A 25696-nucleotide genomic window follows, 5' to 3' on the forward strand; every position below is an offset into this window, starting at 1 on the left:
AACAATTAGCAGTTAATATGATGGAGTCCCCATGGTGATAGTGGATGGTAGGCAAGGATGCTGAGAAGAGCACAAATGAGGGGAAAAAAACTGTGGATGAAATGGGATTTAAATTTGGTCTTTATAAATTAATGGAATTACAGTAAATATACGGATTATAAAAGCAATCCATGTTGATTGAATATCATGGGTGACGTCTGAATAGTTCCACATACATAATTTAGAGATCAGAAATTGAAGCATATAAAAGTATCAGGATAGGAACTCAACTATGGGTCTAAGTATTGACAACTGAGTGCTAAAATAAAGCATTCACAATTAACTAGGTAATGAATAGAAATTAAAGAATTCTGAGGAGGAAAACTGACTTGCAAAAGAAGATGGGAAGTCTTCTGGAGTTTGTAGGAATTTGATGTTGATGTTTCAAATTGACGTTGAAAGACAATTTTGATAGTCTAGGTGAGAACATGTGAAGCCCTGAACTGAAGAGAATTAGTTATAACAGATGCCTGATGCTATTGGCATAACTCTAACACTGGACTATAGTGAATTTCCCCAGAAAAATATCCAAAAACAAACATGCTAAAGAAAATCACATGTTATAGGAAAGGCCAGCAGAAGAAACTATATGCATGTGAATGTATTATTTTTTTCTTTTGTTTTGGATGCTATTTTTACACTATGGCAATTATCAACTTCTGTGCACCATCAAAAAATAAAAAGACAAAAGTACATTGGGCTTAACTTATAAATTAATACACACACAAAAATAAAAAATAGTGGAGGATACCTCCCCCACTAATATGTCAAAAAGACTATGTACCCTTTTAAGAATGTGCTTGCAAGAGACAGGAAAAAGTTCTCATCAAGAATGCTTTTTCTTTTTCCTACAGCAACATTAATTATGTTGTCGGCTAGGGCCAAAAGAATGAGATAGGCAGAGGCAATCTGATTCTCATCTTGTTTAAACTTGTCAGTTCTAAAATGAAGTCAAGAGTTAGGGAAAATGGAGAAGGTCTCCTTCCTCATTGAGAGATAAATGGAAAGTCCAACTCTTGAAATTTTTTAAAGGAGGGTTACTTTCCAGAAGACAGTTGTCTCTTTTCTAAAGTATTATTAATTCAGCCCTTCACAGGACAGCTTCCCAGAGGCTAAGAGTAATTTTTTCATCAGGAGACACTCCCATCTTTAGTACAGCTATGCATCATCTGCTGCACCTTTGACCCTCTGCTAAAAAAAAAAAAAAAAAAAATGTATCTCTAAAGTGCTTAGAAGCTGCCAAGATTTACAAATTTTTAAGTTGAACTTTTGCTTCAATTCAGTGTTCTTACTTCCTAGCTCTGCTATTTCATGTGGCTTGCTAGGCAACTCTAAAGAGAAACTAATTACAATAAGCATTTATTTGTAGAACTCTGACTTAAAAGATAATGATCTTGGAGATTATATATAGATTCCTATCTATCTATAGACAATATGCATATATTATCTATAGATATATATAAGTAATATCTATCATCTATCTATCTATCTATCTATCTATCATCTATCATCTATCATCTATCATCTATCATCTATCATCTATCATCATTTATCTCCAGAGGAGAGAAAGGAGAGAGGGAAATCTGAGAAAAAAACAAAAATAGGTGAAGTATGAATGAGAAGATCACCCAGTGGCAAGAGGGTTAGAGAGTATGATATATAGATGTGAAATAAGAGGCTGAGAGGACGAGATGGATGTAATTTGCACCAAGGATCAAAATACTCTGAATGTGCCATGTAGGCAGGGACTTTAAATATAGATCTTATTTGTTCAACAATTTTTTTTTCCCTCTGAGTTGTCCATCCACCCCTCTTCAAGTTTTGTATCCCCTTTTTCTTGACAAATAAAGCCTTTCATTTTGTCAAATATTATTTTGTCAAATATTATTTTAGTGGAGTGAAAAGAAAAAGGCCTTTTCTTTATTTCTCATTTCTTAAACAGATTTATTACCTCAAGGAAAGTAAATAGATTCAAATAATTACTCAGTAAAATTATTTGGGACAATGCTTTAAAAAACCCAATGCATGAATGATTTTATTATTCAGATTAATATATTTCACCAAATTCCACCCATTATTCCACACTGCTCTGATTGCTCACATGAATTTTTTTAATTAGATAAGTTTTTAAAGTATGTTCTTAAAAGAATTTGGTTTAAATGTTGATAGTTTCAATAGAACCTTAGATATGCAAGTGAGCACTGACTTTATGGGAAAAAAATCACTTGAATCAAGACATAAGTTTGTTCTATTCATTAATGCTGTGCCTACAACTTTGATGAAACGTTCCAATGAAGACTCAAAAAGTTAACACTTCCTAAATTCAGGTTATCCTCACATGGATTGGGAGATAATTTCTCCATTATCTTCTTCATAACCTGAATCTTAAAGGTCAGTTAATGATTGCAAATGGATGGGAGAAAAAAAAAAAAGTTTTATTGTCAATTAAAAAAAATAGCCAGCCCTGATAAGTAACAAAGAATCCTGATTTTTAAAAAGAAAGTGAATTTACCAATTTTTTTTCTAATCTTTTTAAAGTTTTTCAATAGTTCTAAATTAAATCCCTCTCACCCTTATCTCTATCCATCAGAAAATCCGAAAGGTGTTTGGATTCAGACATCCATTGCACCAAGGATCTTTCATTACACAGCACAAACAAGCACTTTTATTGAACAAGAACCCAATTACTTAACCTAGCTTCAGGTTTCATTCTACCCTGCAGCATCTACCTTGACAGAAGCCTACTAATCTCTTCTGATGGACACTGCTACATATCAGTTCTGATACACAGAGATGATTCTTAACCTTCTTGTAGAGAACCATTGATTGAATAAACTGAGATGCCCATCTCAGCTTCCGTGGACCAATGAATAACAATGAGAAAGAATGCAGGCAAATATGGACCTTTTCCTCCTCTGTATAAGGCACCAGCAGAGAAAGAGTTGGGGGGGAGGGGGAAAGGAGTATCTGCTATGAGAAAATGACCAGCATTTACTGAAGACTTGTCTTGGCATTGTCTGAGGTTCTCTTCAGTTTATTTCTGCTCTTTAAATTACTGTCATACTTCACACATTCTGCTCTAAGAGAAGAAAATCAATTCCATAAAGTTCTTGTACCTTTGCTACCTCTATTCTTGTTTTCAAACTTATTGATAAACAAGGTTAATGACTTGACCTTTTATGTCAGTAATTCTCAACGCTAAATGCACATTAGAATAGTCTAGGAACTTTTAAAACAGCCTGAGACCCATCCCTATGGATTCTGATTTAATCCATCAGGATAAAAACCTGAGCATTATTATTTTTTTAAAACTTCTCCAGATGGAAATAAAAAAGAAAAAAATTTTTCAGATGGTTGTAATATATAGCTAAAGTTAAGAAATATTACTTGGTGTAAATAGCAACAAACAAATTTGTTAATTTTTTATATTAGAATTATGAAGAGCTACTAGGGACCGTTTAGTCTAGCTTTACTTCCATTGCAGGAATATTTTAAAGGGGGAGCCTGGGTGGCTTAGTGGTTGAGAATCTGCCCTTGGTTCAGGTCATGATGCTGGGGCTCTGGGATGGAGTCCTGTATCAGGATCCCCACAGGGAGCCTGTTTCTCCCTCTCATTGTCTCTGCCTCTCTGTGTCTCTCATCAATAAATAAACAAAATCTTTTTAAAAAGGGAATATTTTAAAGAAAAGCCTCTGAAAAGTTACATTGATGAATACTTTATTACCTCATGGCAGTCTATTTCTTTGGTTTCCTTTTAACATTAAATCTTTAGGAAAAGTCCGCAAGATACTTTGGAACAAAGTGTGGTGCCAAGAGCCAGAGCCTGGTGAGGTTGGGGTGAAGAGGCTTCCTGTGGACTGGCTTGGATTGATTTGAGCTTTTAAAGGCCCTGGGTGGAAGCACTCGGACTGAAGCAGCAGCTCTGTTTCTCTGCATCATGGCCCTTGGGGAGTGGGGCGTAAGTGCTTCATCTGCAGAATGCAGGTCTTGGGGAAGGTGGACCGTGGTGGAAACCAGCCCCAAGATGCTAACACACTTCTGAGGTGATATTTCCCGTTGGGTCTGGGTACAATCATTGGAATTGCCTGGAGCAAGTTTAAATACTTGTCACGAAAGCTGCTGGGCTTCATCACTTTGTATCCAGCTATATCCAGGCCTGAGGCAGTGGCCACTTGACACCAGGAGCCACTTAGTGCCCCTTTGGATCTTGAGCAGAGAAGCAAGGCCTGGAGGAGGGGGGGGTTGGGAGCTGATACTGAGTGCCTGCAGCATCTATACTGTCTTCACTATTCAGAACTTGTAACTAAAATATTTAAAGAAACTGATTTTAAATGCAAGTTAAAGTGCAAATGTTCAAAAAAAAAAGTATAAGACAGTTCATACTGCTCAGAACAACACTGTTTATATTAATAAGCTCAGTAATATCCAGTAATAAAGAACTGGAGATTCATACACACACACACACGCACGCACACATACACAGATGATCCCATCCAACATAAATGGAAATAGGGAGAACATCTTCAGTGTAAAATATTTTAAGGATGTATCAATGTTCATATATGTACCCTTACATGCATAAAATCTTTTTGAAGAATATTGTAAGGATTGGTTTCTAGAAATTTAAGATTAGGCTCTTATTTTTAGCTTATAACTTTTAAATTATTCCTATATTCTAATCATTTGTATCAACTACTTTCATGTATTTCAACTAGCAGAGGTTATTTGGATTTTGGAATAAACCATTTGTGTCTCATTTTTTAAAGTTTTCGGTATTTTCCCAATATTGATACGAAAGCTACCCACACTTTTTCTTCTGCTATCATTTGGAGCTAATGAAGTTCTACATGATGGTCCATTAGCGAGTTGAAAGTAAACAATAATGTTTTCCCTTGGTGGATATTCATTTCAATTCTTCTTCATATTCTTGTAAAGATTGTGTATTGTGTGCTTAGTATTAATATGCTGGTATTAAGGAATATGAAAAGAATCTCACAAATTTCTGACATTGACATGAGCACTCAATACAAGGAGAGTAATGTTGGTAAATAGGCATGGAACACTTTTATTAAAAATTACTTTCCAGATTAACAGCATTTGTATGTGTTAATTTATTTCACTTTTATAACAGTACCAGATATCCTTATTCCCAATTTAAAACTGCATTAAAATGGAAGCTCATGATATCATGGCTTTAAGATCCTTTTCTTCGCTGAAAATGTTCTGATTCATCAATGTTGCTCTACAAAAGCCAAGATTAAAGATATTTTCTAAATGTGGTCTGATCAGTGCAGAGGCAAGTGACATTACCAGGGCTATTGATTTTAAGATTAACCCCTCTGGTAATCTGTTCTAGAGGGAAGAGAGTGGAGGGGGGAAAATAAAGATCCAAGAAGGATTTGGAAATTTGGAGGAAGAAGCAGCTAAGCCTGCCTGGAAGAGTCATTGATAGCTCAGAGAGGAGAGAGTATTGGCTCAAACTGAGATTTGAAAGGTAAGATATAGTATTCCAGGGAGACAAACAGTGGGGTTTTCATTCTAGGCACAGGAAATAACAGCATCAGCATTTCTATGAAAGCACTATGTATGCTTTCATACTGTGCAGAGTTGTAAGGATAAAACAAAGGGACAAATGGAGTGAGGTTAGGTTATTAGGGTACATATAAGACTGACCATTATTATCTGAGGGATTTGAATGTGTTTCTTTAGGCAACTGATACAACAAAATAATGCATTTTATGTCCTGGAAAATATCTATGTATTTGCTAGAAGCTGAAACAGAATAAAAACATTGTATAACAGAGAGGCCCTCAGCTAAAATAAAACATCCACACAAATATCAGTGGTTTTTAAGTTAAATAGCCAGTTTATTACTTTTGTAATTTTTACTCCCTGTCAGGAACATAGTCACACACTTTTGTGAGTAACAATGGTCTTTTTCATTAAGTTATGCATGATATAGAAGAGTCAACAGGTGCCTAATATAACTGCTTGTGGTTAGGATCACTTTCAAATTTATTTTGGCATATTTCCATCAGAAAATTCTAAGTCAGTTAATAAAAAAAACATGTCACACTTCTATTAGAGGTCATTTATTGCAGGCTGCTTACTATGATTTCTTTGCTTCCAATTTCTTGTCAAGTGAAAAGCCATATCTTAGTTTCTCCTGAACAATTTTGAGCTTTAGCTTCTCTAGTACAGATGTCTACCACATATTCTAAAATTGGGATCCCTACTGGGAACAACAGGAAACCATGGTAAGGAAAGAAAATACACAGCAATATGTATGAAAAGAGAATTTTTTCTCTCTTAATGTCCTTTAAGACAGCATGCTGTTTTCCTCTGATGTGAGAACATTCCTCAAGACACTAAATTTAGAGTCTTTAAACAATATTCTGTTCTATGAAATTCTTATAAAACATTCATTGTTGAGATTTTTAAAAATGGGTTAATAAGTAGTTTCAGACAATAACAGAACAAAGCTACTTATTTCCTATTTGGAATGAGACTGAAATGTTTTTGTGAGATCCAATGTTAGGGATTACACTAGTTATTTTTATTTGATAGAAATATAATTTATAGCATCTGTAAATAGATTAATTGTGATTGTTTCATGTTTTATTGTCAAATTTCCTTGGCTAATAAAGCCATAGATAATGAAGCTGGCAGAAGAGATGCTTTTCTAGAGTTTTCAAGGTCAGTATGTCAATTAAGACCCATGGGCTAATTCATTAGTACTGGAAAAAAAGGACCATGCTGAGCAATTGGAGATTGCAAGTCTGAGATATCAAATATCTCATGTATTGACTTATGACAGCCTCAAGTTCTCTCTTTCGTGAAATGATTTAGAGGGGCAAATTACTTTATCACTAATTTGACAAAGATGAGGCTTTTTAAAACTTAATAATATAGGTTCAAAGATACTGCATCATATAAGTCAGTAAAGCATGATACATATACTCAGTCAAATTCTCCAAATACATATGTTTTCCATGTCATTTAGCAGCAGCATGAATTTGTTTCATTCATTCATTTGACAAAGATTTAAAATTTAATGAATATGTACTCTGCACAAAGTTCTATGTTACTCATGTGGGAGAGAAAAAAAAGGTATCCACAGTCTTAAGTCTCAAATACCCTACAGAAATTGATATTAAATAATTAAACACACAGTTGTTAATTAAAGCTAACATAAGTGTCATAAAAGGAAATTCATGCAAGATGTAAGAACATACAATTGTTTTCATATAGTACCTTCAAAATGAAAAAAACATGTAGTCTGAACATATCCATGGAATTATTTATCATTAATTTAATTAATATTATTAATTTTATAATTAAATATAATTGAATATGTATTTCTTGAGAACCTACTATATTCCACTCATTCTGTGGGGGTTAAGGATACAAGAAAATTGTAAAATGTAATTGGGGAAACAGACATATGCACAACAGAATGCTAAAAGCTACAGAAGCATAGATAAAAGAGTGGTCCTTGAAATTAAAAAAAAAAAAAAAGAATACTTTGGATAGAGAACTCATTCATTCATTTACTAAAATATTTATTGAACATTTATCATTTTTCCAACATGGTGCTTGTTGTTAGGGATTTAGTTCAATAAAATATAACCCCTGTCTTCACTTTTTAGAGCAGTAGTATAAACCAGAGTAGCTTTTCCCTCAGGGAACATATGGTAAAGTCTGGAGATGCTTTGCTTTCTCACAACTGGGAAGGGGACACTGCTGTCATCTATTAGATAGAGGCCAGAGATAATGGTTAAACATCTTACAATTTAAAAAAAAAGAGCCCCCATAATAAATAATTAAACACTCAAAAATACCAATAGTGTCAAGACAGATAAACCCTTGAGAATCACAGAGAAATAATCAATCAATTACAATGCAGTATTATTAGTGATGAATGGGCTATGTTTTAAAAGACTAAGGAAAGTAAAGGATAGATTGTAACATGTCAAGGAAAGTAAGCAAGAAAAATCATTTGACTAGGTGAGCTATTATTGCAAATAATGGTGAGATACTGGAAATGAAGATGGCAAGATTAATAAAGAACTGATCCAAGAGGGTATTTGAAAGATAAACTTAATGTATTCAGCAATTATATAATGAAAGTTTGGGAGGAGAAAGAACTGAAGCAGATGGAAGAGTCAATGATTTCCTTAAAATTTGTTTGCTTTTGGTGGTAGGTTAGGTGGTGTTAACATTAACATACATTGGAACAAAGGAGAAAGACACAATTTTGAAAGATATTAATAATAATAAAAAATAATACTTACATGTTATATGTCAGAGAGTATGTTTGTCACAGCAAACTATTAAATTTGTTATAACCCTTGATAGGGAGATAAAGCTATTTAAAGTAAATACTGTTACCTCTAATTTTTAAGACAGGTTTATTTATATTAAATAAATTGTTCAAGGTCACATTGCTTATTAGTGTCAACATCCAGAGTCCAACTGAGATTTATCTTCTAAAGCTAGTGTTGTCAACCTCCATGCTCAATTTAATAAGTAAGGAGAGACTATAGACCATTCAGGTGGAGTTTTCAGTTTTGATCTAGTTTGCCTGGGTTCTTCAAAAAGCAAAACCTGGCATAAAAGCCTGTATATTACCCATTTATTAGGGAGGATAATTCCAGAAAATCAGAAGTGAGGAGAAATTTGGGAGAGTCAAGAATGTAGAAAGAGCAAATAATATTTATTTAAGAAGATTTGATCTCTTGATTGTAGGACAGTCTTCTAAGAGACCATTAACTATAGCATTTCAGGATAGTCCATACAGAGGCTGAAAGGGAGAATATTCACTAACTCTCAACAACCTTAAATGTTTTCTCCAAAAGCTTTAACTTTCCTGCCCTTCCTAGATTGTTCATGCAAAGATACCAAGTGGGCTCAGGAACAAAAGAGATGTTTTGGGGCAGGAGGCAAGAAAGATTCAGCGTGAACAGAAGATGAGGCACTGATGAGTTGTACCTCACAAAATCATAAGGAAGCTAATGCAAAATAAGAGGCCAAGTCCCTAAGACAAGTACAATTGGGAGCTAAAAGAGTGTAAGAAATAGCTGAGATGTCTGGTCTCTAAATATTATCAGCTTTGTTGCTCTTTTATTTCCCATTCTGGTGTCTTAATTTCTACAAAATGGAGAAAATCATAGTATCTATCCAGGAGTGGTGTGAGAATTAAAAGATTTAATATATATCAATCATGTAAAACAGTAACAACATAAACACCAACTGCATTTATCATTTGTTACTAATATCATCACCATCATTGTTGTTGAGAAGGAGAAAGTCAGCCCTTTTGTATTTAGGAACTGGCTGATGTTAACAGCACTGCCTGGGTGTTGTTAGGAGCTATCCTGGCACTTAAAGCTAAGAATATAATGTTCTCTTGTTGAAGATAATCTCACAGAAAACATGAGGATCCAACAATGTCACTTTGTGATCACTATTAAGTGAGACAAAAAACAAAAGCTCAATTTATCAAATAGGGAGTACGATAGTCAATATTTCAAAGAGTATTTGAGAAAATGGGTAAAATAAAAGATTATGTTGGGTAAATTGATGAGTCGGAGATGGGGAAATCATTTTTAAGGTATGGATGTGAATAGGACAAAGATGGAAATTTAACTTGAGGGAAATGTAAGGTTGTAGGAGAGATTACTTATCATAGGGAGAAGCAAACATTTTTAGTTCATTTTAAGAAAGGGTCTGTGGGAAAGAAGTACTTGCAGATCCTAGAAAGCGAAAGGAAATTTGATGCAGTAAGTTCCTACGGAACATAGGAGAAAGAGATAGCAAGAACATGGTTGGAGAATTAATCCTGAAAAGGAAAAGGTATTCAGTCTTTGAAATTGGAGGAGAAAGGGAGATAGATCCTAGAATTGCTGATGTGAAGGATCTGTGATAGACAGTAATGAGAGGCAGCTAAGGAATTTTATCACTGTTGACTTGTTTTCTCAGTCAGGAAATAATCCAAGACATCTGTTGAGGGTAAGGGTTAGTAGTTGGGAAACAAAGAAACAATCACAACAAAAAAGGGAACTGAAGCCAAAAGATAGGGGGAAAAAAGGTATCAGACATTATTAAGAATGCAGTTAAGACCTTTCTTTTCATGGGTGGTGGCAAGAGTGGGGAGTATACCCTGAAGGCCTCAGGCACACTGCAAGTACAAAACTATGTGGTGCTGCCTGCCCACCCCCAAATACCATACTCCTACCCTCCATCCAGGCAAATATTTGCACCTAATCATGTTGTGGCCAAGTTTCACTTCTAGTACTTTGTGTCTCAGCTGAAGACGATGGAAGTCTTCAGGGAAGGTAGTCTACTGTGGACAGGTATTTAAGAAATCTACCTTGAGGGTGAAGAACTTTGTCACCTGCCTGTACTATGTCTCTGGCAGTGGCACCCACAACATATACTGGGAGGACCAGGCACTGAACCTGGGCCCACTCGATCCAGATCATGATGACAGAGGAGACTGCAGCCAGCAAGTGCCCACCAGCAACCAAGCAGTTCCACAACTCCAAGACCAAGTTCTCACTGCCCTGCCTGGTCGCAAGTTGTCAAAATAAGTCATGCTTCACCACCAAAAGACACAACACCTTCTTTTACACTCAAGGCTTCCTCATGCCTAGGTCTGCCCAAAACAACTCGTTGGGAAAACCAGAAAAGAGAGAGAGAGAGAGAGATCATGCAGTTAAGTCAGATTTTATATTCATAATCCTAATGGACCTCATCAGCAAGGCTTTGTAATGTTTCTCTAGAAACATTCAGCAGCTGAAATGAAGAGAAGACAAATCAAATGCTGTTCTTAATGGCAAGTTCTCTGTAGTGGAAGGTTAGTTGAGAGGAACAAAAAAAATAAGTGTGAAGAATGCAGAGTTGAAACGAGTGATGAATGTGTCCAGGCTAGATAACAGATAAGCAAAGCCAGCTACAAACTCCCTCAATAAATGGGACTCAAAGTTCTAGGTCACTGAAGGTGTAGGATAAAGCAGGCAGGTAGAGATGTAGTGTGGGGAGGAGGAATGCTGGCTAGGGTCAGTAGCAGCATCACTGAGGAAGTTTGAAAGTTGGAGGGATAGAAGGTTTCAGATGAAGAGTTTAAGATTTTGGAAACCAAACAGTTGTAAAGGATAGTGAGATACATACAACAGTCTAGAAGTTTGTCCTTGAAGTTGGGCTGCGTGTGGAGGCAAGTAACTAGAGAAGAGTTCCAAGACCCTAGCGGCCAGAAAAAGTATTTCATGTTAATAGGAGATAAACTGTAAAGATCACTAAATATTAGTTATCCTATTTTCTCAGGGAAAATAAGATTCCTAGTATACTATAAAAAGAAGGAAGAAGAAGAGAACTCCTTTAATGTTTCATATTATAATTCAGAAAATTTACACTATTGTATACTTTCATTAAACTGCAGTGAGAGGGGATCCCTGGGTGGCTCAGCAGTTTAGCGCCTGCCTTCATCCCAGGGCATGATCCTGGAGTCCCAGGATCAAGTCCCACATCAGACTCCCTGCATGGAGCCTGCTTCTACCTCTGCCTGTGTCTCTGCCTCTCTCTGTGTCTCTCATGAATAAATAATAAAATCAAATCTTAAAAAAAAAACTGCAGTGAGAATTTCTTTTATAGAAAGCTCATATGCTACATATATACATTACCTTCTGAAGAATATACCAAATAGATTTGTTTGTGACCACAGAGACCACACACATAGAAAAGGCCTCACCTCACACATTTACTACAGCTTCTAGAAAAGAGCTCAACAAATTACTGGTATCTACTGATACAACTTTAAAAGAGATTCAAAAGATTCAAGAAACTACATTGTTAAAAGAATGGTATATAATTCTTGTGCTGCTTTTTTATGTATGAAATTCTTAATAGAAAAAGTAACTGGATAAATCTGATAACCCTAGTAAATATTTGGTACATACACTGAAGTTTTATTTAGCCCTGAAAAGAAGTTCAGTATTCTCATTGCTAGTGAAATTTTAAAGAATGATTCATGAATGAATTGTTCTTCCATAATGTCTTGCTATTAGAGGTGATTTAGTAGGGCAAAAAGTAAAACAAATCCATATAAATATGGATTACTTGATATAAATAAGAATGTACTGTCCATCTACATTATGAGACATTCAATCATATTTCTACAGAGAAAAGTTACCTGATTACATCTGTGAAAAATGCATATGTGTTAATTCTTAACTTCTTAACTTTATTTAGTTACACATTATTTTAAAGTTTGACTTTTTCCTGCTGCTGATCATACACACTAGGAGGAATAGTCAGAACCACTAAAATAAGATGGCAGAGAAATGCCATAAAAATATTTAAATAGGATATATTGGAAACAATTTGTGTTTTTTGGGCAGTCTTACTGTAGTATGTAAAATATTCTTTTACAAAGTAGGTGATTTTGAGTGGTGTTTACAACTACAAGGAAAAGTCAACATTTCTTAATTTAACTTTTCTCGAATCCCCAGGCAATATTATAACTGACTCATTTAGCTCATCTGAATTAATTTTTAAAAAGCTATCAAAGGATGGACCAATTTTCTTTAGTTTCTCCTGGGAATTGGATATAATTAAATGAAGGTACAATGCTAACTCCTAAGGATATTTTTTGGTTAATTTTTGAGACTTCTTACTTCTGATACATCTATACAGATACTTAGATCTGTATACCATTCTGACATTCTGACTCCAACTCCACCATGGATGATACTCCTATACAGATACTTGGACCTATATTACTCTGACCCCAACTCCACTATGGATGATTAAAAGTTTTGCTTACTTCCTTCAATATCAAATATGAATAACTCTTAATTCACTCATGATTTACCTGCAAAGTCAAGAACCTTGTCAGTTACTACCTAGCGTTATACTCCGTTTTATTCACAATCAATTAATTTATTGATTTCATCATGTGTAAGTGATGAGGCTGGGTTTTATGTTCTTAGCAATTAACTTTTATTTTGGTTTTGGTGTTTATTAGATTTCAATCCTGAAATCCTTTGTCATGTCTCCCAACTTCCACATATCTTTTGGGATAATCAAAAATTATGAATATGTCATGTTTGAGAATCTAGAATTCTGCATGCAATATAACAGCCACTAATCATGCACAGCTATGGAGCCTTTGAAATGTGTCACTAGTCTGAACTGAGATGTGCTATAAGTTTAAAATACAAAGCAGATACTGATGTATTGTATAAAAAAGGTAAAATACCTCATTCATTTTTATATTGGTTAGATGTTGAAATGGTAATATTTTTATGTATTTGCTAAAACTATTGAAATAATTTTACCAATAGTATGTATAGTATAGTAGTATGGCTATAAAATTTTAAAAATTACATTTGTGATTCACATTTCCATTTCCCATTTTAACTTTTTTAGACAGTACTGCCTTAGAACAAAGTTTGAAATTAGTACTCTCAGTAAATGTTCGATCCTACAGAAGAAAGCGGATATGGATAATGTTCTAGGGAAACCCTAATATTTGCTCCACCACTTCTCATGGGTTTTGCTCATTCTTTCTCTTTGAAAATAACCAAGATTTTAAAATAGCTGTTGAAAGGTATGGATTGACAAGAACCAAGTTTTAATGTGTTTCAGAGTGCAACCCAATAATTATAGTCTTTCTACTGCTTACAACATAATGTGTTGTTCTGTAGTTGTAACATTTAAAATAGCTAATAAAGTATGAAGTTGAATAGAACTTCTGCATTTTCTAATTCTAGCATTCTTTAGACATTAAAATGGTTATGTAAAAGCAGACAAAATTAAAAAAGAAAAAAGAAAAAAGCTATGGCTCTCACATATTTACTGTTTTGGTAACAAATGTGCTGTGATTCCCTCTGCAGCATTTTAGAACTACCCCACTGCTGAATGCAGTGAATGATTCAGTATTCCTCTGGCCATGAATAATTCATAGGGAAAGCACCAAATACCAAATTTGTTGGGTTATATGATGTTTACAATGACTTTTAAGAGTTATTCCCATTGCTCTATTTCTTACTATTATCTTTGTGGGAGGGCAATTACTATAATGGACATAAAACCTGAAACAGTTAAATGATACTACAAAATACTCCATAAAGTTTAACTACAACATGGAATAACTTCTCCATTTCTCTAAGTACAATGACTGACCTTGGGATTCATAGAGATATCAAACCTCTGTTTTAAATAGGAATTTTTTCAAAGTGTGGTAATTCTAGCTTTGTATTTACAGATGGCATATTATGATTTTCAAAAATTATTGACTTTTGTCAACTCTGTTTCTTTTATCTTCCTCTCATTTTTATTTCCTTTTATTTATTTTTTTTTTTAATTTTTATTTATTTATGATAGTCACAGAGAGAGAGAGAGAGAGGCAGAGACACAGGCAGAGGGAGAAGCAGGCTCCATGCACCGGGAGCCCGACGTGGGATTCGATCCCGGGTCTCCAGGATCGCGCCCTGGGCCAAAGGCAGGCGCCAAACCGCTGCGCCACCCAGGGATCCCCTCATTTTTATTTCCTTTTAATCATCACTAGTATTCTTTTAAAATAATTAAAGAACCTATATTTCTTATAACAAGTTACAAATAAGAGAGTGGGAATATTTTATTTCTTTTGATTTCATTTTATTCTTTTAAAGACTTATTTGAGAGAGGGAAAGAGAGAGGAGGGGGAAGGGCAAAGAGATAAGGAGCAAGAGAATCTCAGGTAGATTCTACACTGAGCATAGAGCTCCCACATGGGGCTCAATCTCACAACCCTGAGATCATGACCTAAGCTGAAACCAAGATCTGTCACTCAACTGACTGAGCCACCCATGATCTCTTGTTTTGATTTTATAATAGAAATAATACCAGGTTTCAAAAAGAATCTTCAATGTCTAAAACTTTCTAGTTGTCTAGTCTTTGATCTATCACATATGTCAATGAGAAATTACCACTTCCAAAGCTAATTTCTTACTCCTGGAGCCATGAAGGTCTCAATTTCTTTTTTAATACTTATATGATATTAACTTATCTGTAATTTATACCTACTGATACTAATTTACATTAGAACTATGAAAAACAAGTATAATCTTTCTTCCATGTAAGTTGAAGTACTTTCTCAACATTTTTTAGCTCTTTATATTACCGTAGTAGGTAATCTCACTCATATACATTTGTAAATTATATATACACATCTTGGAACATTTCTCTCTGTGCTTTAGTTCCATTAAACTTTTTATTTGCTATCCAACACTTAGCTGTCTCATGAGCATCTCAAACTCCATGCATTGAAAATTAAACCTCTATGCCCAAATATGATGAGTGACTATACTCAGAATGGAATCATCCTTAGTATCAGCTTCTTCTTCACCTCCCATATCCTGTCAATCACCATGTCTTATCAATCTCATCTCCTAACTACTTCTTAAACCAATGATTCCTCCCCAGGTCTCCAACCCCCCAAGTCTCCGGATTAATTTCTATTATGTCTCACCCAGATAAAGGTAATGGTTTTCTAAATGATCTTCCTGCATCCATTCCTGATACTCTTTGTTCATCTCAGAGTAATCAAAGTGTTTAATTAAATAAGATGAAGTAACTCCCTGCTCAAATTTTTGCATTGTCTTTTCCAGTAATTTAGATAAAGCTCAAAAGACATAATAGTGGCTGACCATTTGGTACTAATTCTGGGTTCTGCTTACTATGCTTTTGCTTAATTTATTACCCTCACAGTTCAAATATCAAGAAAAAGACTTTTTCCCAAGAGAGCCTTCCCTAACCTCACTGACCACTGTCCATTCCCTCATTACAATTTGCTGATCATACCATGTATCTCAACTTCCTGGCATTTAATGTTGTGATTCCATATTAATTCTGAAAGAAGGAATAAAACAGTACATTAAAATTAACCTTTAAAGTACTTAAAATGTTTATGTCTATATCTAAATTGTAGCCCCTGGTATATATCCATATTTAACAATGATTCACAGAAACAAAAATTCAAAGATTAATTACACACCCAAATCCAAAAAGCACAGACACACTAAATCACTATAATTCCAGGCAGCATAGAAAATGTACACCGTTAGCCAAAAAAATACTATAATTTCTATGGAGAAAGGAGATATTTATTTTCAAGACTACCATTTTAATAAAGTTGTAAGTGAAGGAGAGAACACTACTCTGAAAATAGTCAGAGATAAAATATATATTACAACCTTTGTTACATCAGAAGCTCTATTAGGCAACCAGATCTGCTTCTGCTTGTAGGGTGGCTACACTACAGATAATGTGATAGGATTGCCTTAGGGGATGTCATATTTTCCCATAAAGTCATTTTCATGAATAGATATTTCAGGTGGATAGAAATTAGAAAACAAAAAGCAAAGAAAAATGTCACTTTCTCAGCGGGGCGGGCACTTTCTCAGATGGTCACTAATACATTTGCTATAAAATACAGAATAATCTGGGAAACCATCAAAAGTAACCATCTGTTAGAATAGTCTTAAAGGGGTACATTTTATTACAGCCAAACTTCAGTGCTGACCCAACAGAATCTGAGAATGGGAGTGGCAGATGGCTGCTGGAGACTACATTTTAAATAACTTTGTTCTAACCTGTGGATATATAAGAAAGTAAAAGCAGGAAAAAAGAAATAGAGATAAACAGGCATTTGTTGCATTTACTTTGACACAATGAAGGATGTAAGTTATTTTTTAAAAGTCCTGATATTGGACATCAGGGTGGCTCTGATGTCCACTGGGTGGCTCAGTGGTTGAGTATCTACCTTTGGCTCAGGTAATGATCCTAGGGTCCTGGGATTGAGTCCTGAATCAGGCTCCCTGCATAGAGTCTGCTTCTCCCTCTGCCTATTTATGTCTCTGATTCTCTCTTTGTGTCTTTCATGAATAAATAAATAAAATCCTTAAAAAAAAAAAAAAAAAACTGTTATGGACTGAATTGTGTCTCCCCAAAATTCCTATGTTGAAGTTCTGGCCCTCAGTGTTACTATTTGGAGCCGGGGTCTTTCACGAGATAACTAAAGTAAATGAAGTCATAGGGTGAGCCTTAATCCAACAGGTCTAATGTTTTTTTAAAAAAAGAACTCTCTCTTTCTCTGTGTCTTTCCCTGTCAACAAAGACACAGAGGAGGCCATGTGAAGACACAGTGCAAAGGTGACCCTCACAAGGAGAAGGGGCCTCAAAGAAACCAGATTTTCAGGGTTCAATCTGCCTTCAGCTCAAGTCATGATCCCAGGGTCCTGGGATCAAGGCCTACATTGGGCTTCTTGCTCAGTGGGGAGTCTCTCCCTCCCCTGGCTCCTGCTCTTTCTCTCTCTCAAGTGAAAAAAAAGTTAAAAAAACACAAAAATCAAATTTGCCAATATCTTGATAATGGATTTCTAGACTCCAGAACTGTGAAGGAATGAATGAATTTCTGTTGCTTAAATCATCCAGTCTGTGGTGTTTTGTTATGGTAGACCCAGCTGACTCATACACTATAGTATCTTTAGAGGACCTTAAGTTCTTTGGTTTGTTTCTTTGGTTTGTCTATTCTTGGAACCAACCTGTGATAATTTGAACAAATCCATAGTTTTGAGCAAATCTATGAATATAATTACATAAACTTTTTGATGTGTCAAAATTATGTTCACCCCCAAAGAGTTTTTATGTCATCTCAATTTTATGCTGAACTAATATTCAATACATTATCAAAATACAGTAGTAAATCTGAAATTCTAGAAAATATGTGGCAATAAAAGCTTACCTTAGACTACCTTTCCAATAATTAATAATTACTTGTCCCTAGCAATATCTGTACCGACGTTATGTAGCTTGGACAAGGTCAAGTTTTGCAAATGATATCTTTGGCAAAAAGTGTGAAGTAGCTATTAAGTATGAATGCTAATTTTAATTATTTTTTATTCAAAGAATGCTTACAGTCTCCATAAAACCTCAAAGTCCTCGTAGATCTTAGAACTGAATTGGATACTGAAAAAGATACTAAAAAGCAATAAAAAATAAGGTAAATTACATAAACATGCAATTAAGAACAAAATTCAGAATGAACAATAGATTTATTTTGAAAGTTCTTTTCTTATTTACTAGAAATATAATACAAATTAAAATATGACATGATTTTTGCCCAGTCAACATTTTTTTTAAATTTAGCCTTTAGTATTTTTAACACAAAGTAGCAAAGTAGAGGAGAAGATACAGGAATTTCCCATATGCCCTAAGGCTCCCCATACATACAGCCTTTTCCTTTATCAACATTCCCTTACAAAATGGTACATTTGTTACAACTGGCGAACCTACATGGACACGTCACAATTATTCAAAGTCCACAGTTCACATTTTGGTTCACTCTCGGTTAAATATTCTATGGGTTTGAAAAATGTATATTGACATATATCCATCATTACAGTATCATAGAGTATTTTCACTGCCTTAAAATTCCTCTGTGATCTTCCTATTCATCCTTCCCTACCCAAAATGCCTGGGAACCACTGATCACTTTATTGCCTACATAAGTTTGGTTTTTTCACAGTATCATATAGTTGGAATCATACTACATAGCCTTTTCAGATTGGCTTCTTTCACTTCATAACATGTATGTTTGTTTCCTCCATGCCTTTTCTATGGCCTGATAGCTCTTTTTTTTTAAAGTGCTGAACAGTATTCTACTGTCCACATGTAACAGCATTTGTTTAATCATCACACTGAAGGGCATTTAGATTGCTTTCAAGTTTTGCTGGATACTAAGATTGCTACAAACATCCATGTGCAGGTTTTTGTGTGGCCATAAGACTTTCACATAAACTTTCAACTCCTTTGGGTAAATACCAAGTAGCAGATTGCTGGAAATTGTGATTAGTTTTGTAAGAAAACGCCAAATAGTCTTCCACAATGGATGCATCATTTTGCATTCCTAGCAGCAATGTATGAGAGTTCCCATTGCTCCACATCCTTACTAGAGTTTGGTGCTGTCCATATTTTTCGATTTTGGCCATTCTAATAGGTGTGTAGCAGTACACTGTCTTCATTTGTAATTCCCTGATGACATATGATGTGAAGCAGCTTTACATATGCTGATTTGCCATCTGTGTATCTTCTCTGATGAGATATCTCTTAAGGTCCTTTTTCTGAGTTGTTTTCTTATTGTTGAGATTTAAGTGTCCTTTGTATATTTTATACAACAGTCCTTTATCAAATACATCGTTTGGAAATATTTTCTTCCAGGGCTCAGCTTGTCTTCTCATTCTTTTGACATCTTTCATGGAGCAAAAGGTTTTAATTTTTATTTTAATCTAGTTTGTCATTTATGTCTTTCATGGATTGTACCTTTGGTATCGTATCATTACCAGTTAGCTTTTTCAAGTTTGTTTTTATGTATAAGCATATATATTAAAAATGATCCATTTTGTAAAAAATTAATTTACATAACTCCTTATAATTTTGTTTTAAAATGGAAAAAAAGAACAACGTACCCAAAATCTGTGGAAATTTTAAATATATCACAGCATATTCAAAGAGTGAAATATCATGTATTCATTAACATGATTCTGAAAATGTTCTATGATAAAGAAAATCTTCTCTAATAAAATTTTAAAATAAAATGCAAAAAAGCCAGGGGAACCTGGGTAGCTAAGTCAGTTGAGTGACCAACTCTTGGTTTTGGCTCAGGTCAAGATCTCAGGGTCATGAGATTGAGCCTTCTGACAGGCTCTGCTCAGCAGGGAGTCTGAGAGATTCTCTCCTCCCTCTGCCTCTCTCTCAAATAAATAAATAGATAAATAAATATTTTTTAAAATGTGAAAAGAAATGTGATATAAACTAAATTTAAATTAAAAAATTGATATTTGTGCAAAAGTTATAATCAAATATACAAAATGTTTTCTCTGAATAGTAGGCTTATGAATGCTTTCAATATTATTTTCTTTGACAATTTTATTTTCAAATTTTCCAAATTTTTTATTATAGAAATACAAAAGAAATTTACTCTTTTAAAAAAAACAGATTTAGGACAAACCAGATGAGATAGTATTCTCTAGGTTATTACTGGGTTTATATATTGAAATCTATGAGCAATGCTGATGATATTACTGAGATGCAAACTTTAAGTAATCCCCCCAACTTTATCAAGTCTATTTTCAGGGAGAAGGAAAACCAAAAATTCTAATTATATTAAATATTTGGTCACTGTAGATCCTTAAATTCTCTGAAACTTCTACACCTGACCAATTCTTTTGTTTCAACATACTTAAACACATACATTTTGTTTGTTTCAAATACATTAACATATAAATACCAGCAACATAGAACAAACAAAATATTTTTCATTATGTACCAAAATTGGGCAAATTTAATTTGAGTTTCTCAGTTCCCAGGTAAAGTATCTATTCGTTTGCTTATCAGTTCTTGAGAGTTTAAGTATAGTGCATGACATTTTCTAAAATTCTCAGCTTTAAAATCCTGTCCTCAACACTAAACGAGTAAATCTTCAGGAGGTAGTTTTTAGGGAGTAATAACTACTCTCGGCAAACCCAATCTAAAAACACATCAAGACAAAATTACACAAATTAAAAAGAAAGATAAATTATAAATACTATATGCACATACCCACTACAGTGCTCTAGAGTCATCTTTAATGAATTATGTTTTCTTAAAGTTCAAGTAATATATTCCTAAATTTAAGGTAGATCAGATACTAAAATAGTTTGTTTCATTCATCTTATTATTTACATTTCAATCTTTTCCAACAAGCAGTTAAAATAGCTTTTTAAAAACTGACAATTCTAATTAAATATTGCACAGTTGCCTAATATGCTAAATAAAACAGTCCCTGAGGCCCATTCAACCTCCTTTTAAGAATAGTAGATAAACTCCAGTACTTCCTCAGAGCTGAATCTCCAAACATCTATTTTCTTTCAATTTTAACCACACAGTCAATGTTGCTTTGTCTTCCTTTACATTTGTTGTGAAATCTTCTGCCACTTTCTTTTCCCTTTCTTGTTGAAGTTGTCAGATTCTATATTTTCCCTTCAGTATTTCACTCAGCCTTAATGAAAATTAACCTCACAGTCAAAATAAAATGGAGCTTAATGGAAGAAAAGAAGAAGGTAATAAGTTTATAAGAAAACTGATGCCATACCTAGGAAAATCAGTGTCAAAAGCTGTGATCATGTTATCACTTGATGATACAACATCATTAACACGGCTGATGTAAAGTTACTCTGAGTTAAGTAATTGTGTCTGAGAGAACACAGGTGTGAGTGTACATACCACCCACTGGATTTCACTCAGAATCTGTGAAGGTCATATGTTGTCATCACATTTCAGGACCTGATACCAAAATAGCAGCACCTTTGATGATAAAAGATAAGGCTGCAGCATGACCGGAAAACCAATCACCTTCTTTATAATGCAGAAAGCTCACACTGCAAGGCATTTCCATTCTAATAGAAAAACACTTCACACATTCCACAGCTCAAAAGATATTTGAATCCCTCATATCTGATATTTCATTTCATGTTCCAGGCTATTCTCCTTTCTCTCTCTACCTCTCCCTTCACTCCCCTTCCCTGTTCTCTCCTCCTTAACCCTTGACCATATTTCCTTACTAAATCACACCACAAGCTATAGTTTCAACTTTGCCTTAATCAAATACACATAAACCAATCACACTGATTAAATGAGCACCAAAGATTTACAACAGGCTCTGTAGAAAATAAAACTATGGATATAACATCTATAGTATAGTTTACATTTTCAAAGTTGCAAACTTTCTGTTTATTCACTTTTGGTTCACTTGATTATGTTTTGCAAACTTGAAGTTCAGGAAGCCAAATAAAATCCACAAGAGATTTTAGGGCACAATAATAATCTGGTGTTTAAATTAAACTTTTCCTAAACAATTTAAAAATATACAAATAAAAAATAATAATCCATATCTTTCTCTAGTTTTCTGGAATACAGAAATAGTTGATTCTGGAATAAATTAGTTTGGAAATTATTTTGTATGATTGATCATGATATAGTAAGCGTATATTCTAGTAAGCGTAGCTTGTCTGAGTGTAGTATGATCTTTTTTTTTTTATTTTTTTAAAGCAATATCTTCACTGAAGTAATTCTATTTGTGGCCATAACATTTAAGAATCTGAATCTTCTTCAGTTTCCATTAGCTTATTTATTAATCAGAGTCATGTCTGTCCATTCTTCAAGGCCAAATTATTCTAGGCTCCTTTATAAAACTACCCAGGTTATTCTAAATCTATCATGTAGTTACTAATATATATTATTCTATTTATCCTAGTTTTGGGAAATATTCATCCCCTACTCTCAATACATGTGGTTCCCATGAAACAGATTCCATTTGTAGTTACATGCCTGGCATGTGACTTATACCTGGCCAATAAAATCCTCATATTTCTCTGCCTTAGTGATTGCCTCAAGAATGAGTACATGACCTTATCAGAACCAACTGAACAGGTTTTACTAATATTTCTTATGGAGAATTTATCTACTTTCTCTGCAGTAGTTGGCTAGTTGTTTCCAACTTGCAAACACAAGGAGTATGTCTGTCTGAGAATGACTAATATGAAAGAGATCTAAGATCTACAGAGTAAACAGATTAAGGACATTGTTTGATCCTCTGACTCAAGCAGCTAATGAGTCTATATGTATTGTTAAAAATCTCAGTTTCCAAGGATAATGATTTTGCCTTTTGTTTGAACCAATTTAGGTTAAATTTTCTGTACCTTGCTACCAAAAGTCTTAATTGACTCACAGCAATGAACACTGTTACTTCAGATTTCCTGTAGAAATTGAAACTGTACAAATTGTCATTTAATAATATACAGGCTTAAATTATTTAGTACTTATTAAGGAATTCTTGTTTTTAATCTCTCTGATAGGATTTAATTTCTACAAGGAAAATTTTATAATTAGCCATGTTCTCCTGTATTAAAGGAAAACTGAGACACATTAAATTTTTCAAAAGCTTATTTGGGTATACTTCAAATGGAATCACATAGGCCAACCAAGAATAGTTGGAAGTATTCCACAGAGAGAAGCTGGGGGCAAGGTTTTCATAGAGAAGACAATGAAGCAAAGCAATTATTTGATTGGTTATAGCTTAAGCAGTTCTAATTTGGGAAAGCATTGGCATCTGTTTGTGATTGGTTGTTGTCAGGTTTCATTTTCTTAGATTCAAGTGTATTGACTCTGGCATAGGTTTGGTTTGCTTACATAGATTATTGAGGCATTAGAGCCACCTCAATCTAATGGCTTCCTTCTTTAAATACTTTAACATCAGCATATAGTCTCCATAAGTTTAAATTTGAATATAACACATAGGGACAAAACCACACCTTACTGAAGCCAAGTTCTGTTAAGGATACTTCTAATCTGATATTCTCACCTTAACTACAATAGTAAGAGAGAAAAGGGAGGCTCACCAGTTCAAATATCTTTCTTTCTTAATTATCACAGATTATTTAGGAGTGAATTTTATCACAGTAACAACATAATTAAGAATGACAGAATTCCCTAACAGGTTATTTTATTTAATTTATTGTGGTACTTACTTAAATCATAATTATATGGATTTTCATGATAAAAAGTCAGTTTGTCATATAATTTCTCAGTACCTTGAGCGGTGGAAATCCTTACATCAGTCTAAGGGTTGTTTTTGAACCTATCAGGTCAAAATTTCCTTCTATTCACCTACTTAATGATATTTTGTTACTCTGGGTATTACAATCATCATTTATGCCAGTCTGTGTTGAGAAGTCACTCTATGTATTTGGTCTAAATTACTAATTGCATAAATGTCTGTCTACATGCATTATTTGTAAAAGTTGACTGTTTAGATAGAGTCTTTATCATTGGTTTCTACATTTTTCTAATGCTTTTGAGCAAATATCTTCTGTTTTTTTATTTGAGATAAAAATTTATTTGAGATTTATCTGAGAGACAGAGAGAGTGAGCACAGGATGAAGGATCAGAGGGAGATGGAGGGAGGATCACAAGTAGACTCCCCTCCCCACTGAGAGCAGAGCCCTATACAGGGCTCAATCACCATGACCCTGAGATCATGACCTGAGCCAAAATCAAGAGTTGGGATGTTCAACCGACTGAGCCACCCAGGCACACCTCAAACAGATTTCTCTCTCAGGTATTATCACTTAGGATTTCTTGTTCCTAATTAGATACCTGTGAATGTGGTAAAAGGTACTGTCTCTCCACCCCAAAATCCCATCTTCTCAGTTCTCTGATTACACAGCAACATTTTTCCTAACTCTTCCTTCAGTTGCTTCAGTGATATGACTTTACAGAAGCCATGTCATTTAACAACAAAAAAAAAACCTTCCTCCTGGATAAATGCAGATCCAACTGAGAGCCAAAAAACCTAGATATCAAGTTATTTTCTATTAATCACATTAAGCATATTCCCCACCTCAAAGTTACAAGCTTTTTGTTTTTATTTAAATACTGTAAGATATGTGTTCACCAGAATCTTACACTTAAGATATACTCAATGATTATGCTGACTGATAAGAAAAACCATTGACTGATAAGGGTAATGGGCACCATTCATTTTTCATTCTCAGTTTTCTAAATTGTGTCATTCAACATTTATTCTTATTATAGGAAGTATATTAAGTATAGATCTATTAGCTGAAATAAGAATTTCCAGGATGATGATCAGTAATTCAATAAATTACTAAATTCAATTGAATACATGTGTCAACACCTAATTAAGAAGGTCATCAACTCAATAGAATTATGCTACCATCTTCATTGTTTATTAATAACCTCTCAAAGAGCAGCTCTTCACTCCAGGTTCTACACTGAATTCATGCTTTGAATACAATTCCTAATCCAAGATTAATTAATTTAAACTTTACCTTGTGTAAAACCTAAAGCAGGCTTTAGTGGGACTATAGGACTCAGGGACTCTACAATGCCAAAGTGTAACAGTACTGGATTTTAATATAAGAATTTATCAGAACATGTGAAAAGTCATCTCCTTTACTTGTATTTTGGTTTACCAAATTATTTAATGAAACTATTTCTCTTGAAAATCAATAAGCCACAAAGCTTCATTGTATAACCTGTTATACACAATACCATAAGTAATAAGAATTTTAAGTTATAATGGTTACTTTTTTTGAGGAATTTCCATTATTATTTATAAATATTTTAAAACCTTGAACAACATACAATGGGATAGAATAATAAATTTATTTGGCCAGCACTTCTAATGCTATGGAATGGAAATGTTGATGAAGGCTGAGAGAATGTTTCATAAAAGCAGAATATGAAATTTTAAAATTGATAAAGAGCATTTTTGTAAGACACTGAGATCACAGCAACTAAAAGTGATCGTAAGGAAGAAGTATCAGCACCACATCATTACAGAGGAGTCAAAAAACTAACCTTAGCATCATCAGTGATGTGGATGACATAAAAAATTAAAATACAGACAGGTATTTTAGAAACATTATGTTGAAGGCAATAGATTCACAGGAATAAAAGCTTTTTTCAAATTCAATAATTAGTGGGAATTTCTTTAGAAACTCTAAAGTGTAGTCTAGTTATCAGTTGTTAGTATCCTCACTCCTATAATTTGGAA

The 25696-nt window shown here is 34.1% G+C and overlaps 1 protein-coding gene and 1 pseudogene across 11 annotated transcripts in view; one reads left to right on the forward strand and one right to left on the reverse strand.

The window, feature by feature from the left end:
- The window catches only part of LOC144312683 (uncharacterized), a 2041845-nt gene that overhangs the window by 1628900 nt on the left and 387249 nt on the right, over positions 1 to 25696 (reverse strand). The window contains exon 6 of one of the 11 annotated variants that reach the window (XR_013378228.1): positions 17992 to 18060. The exons of the other annotated variants lie outside the window; for them this stretch is intronic. The gene's annotated coding sequence lies outside the window, so the exon portion shown is untranslated. Of the gene's footprint in view, positions 1 to 17991; positions 18061 to 25696 lie in introns of those variants that run through there. 11 annotated transcript variants of the gene reach the window in all.
- LOC144311995 (large ribosomal subunit protein eL20 pseudogene) lies at positions 10172 to 10812 on the forward strand (annotated as a pseudogene).

This window comes from Canis aureus, chromosome 4 (genome assembly GCF_053574225.1).
Source record: "Canis aureus isolate CA01 chromosome 4, VMU_Caureus_v.1.0, whole genome shotgun sequence".
In the NCBI taxonomy this organism is placed as follows: domain Eukaryota; kingdom Metazoa; phylum Chordata; class Mammalia; order Carnivora; family Canidae; genus Canis; species Canis aureus.